The sequence below is a fragment of the Lagenorhynchus albirostris genome, chromosome 9, assembly GCF_949774975.1.
Source record: "Lagenorhynchus albirostris chromosome 9, mLagAlb1.1, whole genome shotgun sequence".
In the NCBI taxonomy this organism is placed as follows: Eukaryota; Metazoa; Chordata; class Mammalia; order Artiodactyla; family Delphinidae; genus Lagenorhynchus; species Lagenorhynchus albirostris.
The window spans coordinates 108,266,242-108,272,687 of NC_083103.1; positions in this window are offsets into that span (position 1 = coordinate 108,266,242).

Below are 6,446 nucleotides of genomic sequence, written 5' to 3' on the forward strand. Positions count from 1 at the left end.
GGTAATTTTTGCATGTGGTGTGAGGAAAAGGGTCTAAATTCAGTCTCTCATGTGTGGAAATCTAACTGTACCAGCAGCTTTTGTTGAAAAAAATATTCTTTGTCCATTGAATTGGCTTGTAATTCTTGTTGAAAATCAATTGTCCATAAATGTATGGGTTTCTCTGGGGACTCTCAGTTCTAGTCCATTGATTAATACCTTAAGGCCAATAGCACACAATATTGATTACCATTGTTTGTAATAAGTTTTGAAAATGTGATGTGTGAGTCCTCTAACTTTGTTATTCTTTTTCAAGATTCTTTTGGCTATTCTGGGTACCTTGATTTTCCGTATGAATTTTAGGATCATCTTTTCTATTTCTCCATCTGCCCAGAAGCCAAAGTCCTCAGTACCACACCATCTAAAGTGACCAAATTTGACAGTGGGTTACCAGGACTGGCCCTCAAAATCAAGTGGTTTTAGGAACCACAGTGCTGTCAGTGAGTGGGGTCAGATAATCCCTGGCATCCATTGGCATAGAGTTTCTAAGGCTTTTGTATTGGGATGAGGTGAATTTAGAAGTTGAGTAGTAGTGATGGTCCCTGATTCACATGTGTGCAGGAATAAATAGGAAAGTATGGTCTTGGGATAGAAGCAGCCTAAGTGTCCATTGACAGATGAATAGATAAAGCTGTGGTACATACATACAATGGAATATTACTCAGCCAGAAAAAAGAATGAAATAATGCCATATGCAGCAAAGCGGATGCAACTAGAGAATATCATCCTGAGTGAAGTAAGTTAGAAAGAGAAAGACGAATACCATATGATATCACTTATATGTAGAATCCAAAACATGGCACAAATGAACTTATCTACGAAATAGAAACAGACTCACAGACATAAAGAACAAATTTATGGTTACTAAAAGGGAAAGGCGGGGGGGAGATGAATTAGGGGTTTGGGATTAACATATATACACGACTCTACATAGAGCAGATTAACAGCAAGGTCCTGCTGTAGAGCACAGGGAACTATATTCAGTATCCTGTGATAAACCATAATGGAAAAGAATGGGAAAAAGAATATACAATGTTTCTATAACTGAATCACTTTGCCATACATCTGAAAGTAGCACAACATTGTAAATCAATTATACTTTAATAATAAAAAAGAAACAAAATAGGAAGAAAGAAGATTCACACACACAAAATGTGGTCTTGGCTGACATTTACTGTGGCATTTGAGGCCTTGCAAAAAGATTGTTAACAGGCACACAGCATCTAAGTGCCTGTGAAGATGAAGCTGGTTTTCTTCAATGCTGATCTCCTAAGCCAGGATGTATATTTCTTTCTATGAGAGGCAGTCTCCTAACTGCCGAATGAGTTGCAGGATCTGGCTGTTATGTACAGCGGGGAGTTGGACGATTGTGGAAGGTGTTTGAGAGGGTCCTGGGGGATTGGATACGGCAACAAGAGCAGCAGGTGAGGCGGAGGTGCTGCTGCATCCTGGAGCAGGGCTCGGGGGGCTCCTGAATTCAAATACATCAGATACGACGTGGGCACCCAGCACCTTCATTCCCCCGGCCCAGGAGACCCCTCTCCTTCTCTGCTGTAAACAGCATCTCACAAACCGAGGGGACCTGAGTGCATGGAGCTCACCCAGGATATGGAGAAGGGACCTCCGGATCCCTTCGCTTCCCAGCTGTGCAGCCCTGTGGTTTCGTAGCTGTGCTGAGGCTCCCAGCACATAATGGCCATGGCCGTCTGATGCCAGCCTTCCCGTGACCCCAGCACCACATTACCCCCCCCCACCACACACACACGGTTGTAACCCCCCTCCCTTCCCCACCCTGGCCAAGTGTGTCCTAGACACTGCCCCTGTTTTCAGACTTCATGGAGGATGAAACTTAAGGGGAAAAAAACCAAAGTTTTAATTTCAACAAGATATATTTAAGTTAGATAATAAACAGTGCTCCTAAGTAAGGGCTGACCAAGTCCCTGGGGAAGGGCATCGAGGCAGCTTGTGAGGTTTCCTCATCTGGAGAACATCCACGGAAGGCGAGAGGACTTTCTCCTTGTGAGAAGGACTTTCTCCTGAGCCAGGAGGAGGGACAGACGACCGCCTGCTGCCCGTGTCTGGGCCACGGGCCACGGGCCACGGACCGCAGCCACAGAAGCAGATGAACAGGCTGTGTGGGTAACTGAGCAGCTCCAAACCATTTTGGTTCATCTTCGGCGAGAAGGGCCTGCAGGCTGCCCACCCAGAAGGACAGCCCTGGGGCTCAGACTGGTGAGGAAAACGCAGGTTGACACGGGTTCTGCCCGAGGGGACCCCTCCCCTGTGGCTGTTGGTGGGGGAGAAGGGCCAGTTGGCTCCCCTGGGGGCCTCATCCGGTCCTGACATCGTGGTCCCAGTGCCGCAGGGTGGCAGGCCCGTCACCCCATCAGTCCTCCCCTCCTGCGGCCTCATCGGCCCTTCGGAGCTGAGCCTCGGGCTGGGAGCTCGAGAGTGACTTTCCAGGGCTTTTGCGGACACCGTTGGCTCTCTCGCAGGTTCCTTTGCGGCCTGGGGAGAGGGAGCCTCCTGAGATCTGTCCTCTTGGGGCCCCGGCTTCCCGGGCAGGTCTTGCTCCCGTCCCTGCTGGGGGACGGCCTACAGGTCATGCCCTCAAAAGAAGAGTGGGGCTTCCCTGGTGACGCAGTGGTTGAGAGTCCACCTGCCGATGCAGGGGACGCAGGTTTGTGTCCCGGTCTGGGAAGATCCCACGTGCCGCGGAGCGGCTGGGCCCATGAGCCATGACCGCTGAGCCTGCGCGTCCGGAGCCTGTGCTCCGCAAGGGGAGAGGCCACAACAGCGAGAGGCCCACGTACCACAAAAAAAAAAAAAAAAAAGAAGAAGAAGAGGGGACTGGGGTCAAAGTCAAGTCTGTTCCGGATGCAGTGCGTTCCTGGGAGTGGCCTTGACCAGGACGAGGGTCAGCTGGTGGAGGTTCTGGGGGCAGAGTCTGGTCGCTCGGCAGGAGCAGGCCGCGGACACCTTTGTGGAACCCACACTTCTTCCCAGAGAGGCTCAGTCAACTGTTGGTCACATAGTTCACTGACGCAATTCCAGGAGAGGGTGGAAGATGAATTGGAGGAGCTATTGGAGATGACATTCGTGAATTAAAGGGACAGGAGTTACCCCAAGGGTCTGTAAGACTTCCTATCATCCCGACATTCCGTGCCTGTATGATTTGTATCTGAAATGACACCAGGAGATGCACACTTTGGTGTCCCGGGTTCAGGCCTGCTTCAAACAACGAGCGTGTGAATGAGGAAAAGTTGGTGCTATTAAATAAGCCCCGGTGTCACCAGCACACCTGTCTGTAGAACATGGCTCATTGACTCACATTCTAGAGACAATGACTGTCCCGTGATCTCACCCAGGGTTTTCATGCCCTGCTCTGCGGTAGAATCACATGTGAGCGTTTCTGTTGACCACAGATACCGGTCATCAGCCCTGGAGTGACTGAGTCAGCATCTCCCTGGCTGGGGCCAAGGACCTAATTTTACAAAATCTACAGAAGGTCCCCCTGCACCGAGATCGGGAGCTGCCTCTGCCACCCCGAGACCCCTAGGGCCTCTGCCCTGATGGCCCTGCTGTGGCCCCTGTCTCTGCCCCCGATCCCCCCACCGTCCTCGACTGTCCGGGGGCTAATCCACACCAAAGCCCGGCACCCAAAGGCGCTTAGGAAGGAGCAGGGGTCAGTGTACTGGACACAGGCTGCTGAGGAGAGCAGGGCGGCTGGCAGACCCGACGTGCAGGCTGAGTTCTGCTCCAGGACCCTGTGCTTTCGTTTAACTGCATCTGGAAGAAATGCAGGTGCTGTTTCATAGCAGGTTTGACCTGAACTTGAATTTGCAAATTTAGCCTCTGTTATTCACATTCATGGACAAAGGATGGCCTCTCTTCTGAGAAGGAAGCCCTCTCCTGGGTCACAGTTTCTCCAAGGCTGGGAGGTGGAGTGGACTTTGGGGGCTGGGTAGAGGAAAATGTTTTATTTTTGGCTTAAAACTCATGGATCAGAAAGCCAGTTTTCCCCCAGGCCAGTGATGGTGGAGAGGGTGACTAGAGTTAACGGGGCAGCTGAGGAAACGTACTCTGTGTCTTCTACCTGAAACATGACTCCCATGACGAATACACATCAAAAAATGCTTGTTTATGCAAAGCTGGATCCGCTGTGTTCTGCTTCAGATAGAGCTTGACAGTCAGCCCCAGGTGATAGGAGGACACGAGCCCTGCTGGTTGGATGAAATCTGCTTCCTCCTGTCCCTACACGAGACTGCAGCTGGAGGTGGGGACCACGTGTCTCCGGCAATGTCTGTGCCCTCGTTGCAGAGTCTCTGCTTCCTTTTGTTCTGGTCTCCTCATCCCCCCTTGAGCCCACGAGTTTACCCATGACTCCAGCCATTGCTTTTCCAGGAACCATGCTTAAGGGCATTAGACAAGGCACTGATTTGCAGAGAGACCGTCAAGGCCTCTGCAAAGCCAAGAAATGCACACTGTTAAACATTTACAGTAACATTGACTGCGACCGTGAAAACAGTTTTACAGCAGATTAAACACAGTTGGTGCAGAAGCCATCCCAACCCTGGAGCTTGGTCAGCAGCTAGCAGAGCCTGGGAAGTGGTAACCAGCCGCCGCCGCCTGCCATCCTCCCGGTAATCGTCTTCAGCGGACGGGGGCCCTTCTCTCGTTTGGGAAGATTTCCCTCCTGAGATGAGAGATCAAACTACAACGAGGGAGAGGAGAGGCGGGAGTAGCCAAGTCAGAGGAAGTGGAGGGAAGACAGAGGATGGGACATCTGCTCGAGCCGTGGGGAACTTGCTGTCAGACAAGGGGAAAAAGGCCAGCGTGCGGAGGATGGAGGACGGTCTCTTACCATGTGGCAATAATAGGTCTGAGAATAATGGATTCATACTTGGATGCGAGAGAAGAAAGCAATCAAAATTGCTAGAAGACCCTCTGATTCCTCTCCTTCTCCATCTAGTTTATTTTGTCCACCTTCTTCCCACTGAAGCAAGGCCTTCTCTGCTCTGCATCTGTCTCATCGAGTCCCTCCTTCCCCAGCAACCAGTCGCCACCGACGAGCGCTGAGCATGGCCGTCCACCTGACCCAGATCACCGGGCTCTTTGTGTGTGTGCTGCTTGGGAAAATCTCAGCCAACCAATCTGCTCTTAACTTCACACTTGATTTTCTGTGTTGCAAAAAGCCAGGGCCATTTGGGCACTTATAAAGAAGAAAAATAAATGACATTTGAAAGAGGTGAGGCTGTCAACATCATTTAGAATCTCCCCATTGTGAGTTGACAAGTAATCACGGGGCCTGGTCTAGAGAAGTGACTCTTGAAAAGGAGACAGAGGAATGAGTTTTGCTGGGAAGTAGTCACCACGAGCATGAAACAGAGAAGCACGGTGTGTGCTTGAGTGGTGATTCTTCAGACCAGGCCAGGCCCTTGGGAATACAAAGCATAGGCCCCCATTATGTTTTGTATTTTATTCACCATCTGTCAGAGGACCTAGAGCTTTCTGGATTAAATAATCTCCCACTCACTGGTAAATACTCTTGGGGAAAAGAGAATTATAATCACATTCATATTAAACCTAAAAATACAGGAACACAAGGAAGAAGACAAAACCATGATATCTAGCTGAAAGCAAGTTTCTTCTTGATTGAAGTAATATGAAGATGCCACCAAGCAAGGGCTACAGAACAGTGCATAAAGGATGTTATGGGTTGAATTATATCCTCCAAAGAAGATACAATAAAGCCCTAAATCCCAACACCTCAGCACCTGACCTTAGTTGGAAATAGAGTTTTTTCAGATGTAACCAAGTTAGGATGAAGTCACTATGGTGGGTGCTAATCCCATGTCACTTATGTTCTCAGAAAACAGGGGAACTTGGACACAGACACACACAGAGGGAGATGATATGAAGTTGGAAACCAGTGATGCGCCTACGAGCCAGGAGCACCCAAGGCTGTGGGACTGGGGGGACCTCAGTCCTCGCCCTGTGTCCCCAGGGGGAGCAGGGCCTGCCGACACCAGATTTCAGACATCCTGCTTCCAGAACTGGGTGACCATAAAATTCTGTGGTGCTTTGTGACAGCAGCCCCAGCAAACTAACATGGGGGGTTCTGGAATTTCGTGGGTGTTTCTGTGTTCCAATGTCATTTGATTTGTTTTGCCTCTAGATTTGGAGAGTCCATTTGTTGGTCATCTTTCCACTTGGCGTAGGCCATGCTGGAAACCTTGTGCTGGGATCTGTCTGGGGAAGAAAATGGTCCTTGTTCTGCATCAAGAATGGTAAAAGGGAGCTTCCCTGGTGGCGCAGTGGTTGAGAGTCCGCCTGCCGATGCAGGGGACGCGGGTTCGTGCCCCAGTCCGGGAGGATCCCACATGCTGCGGAGCGGCTGTGCCCGT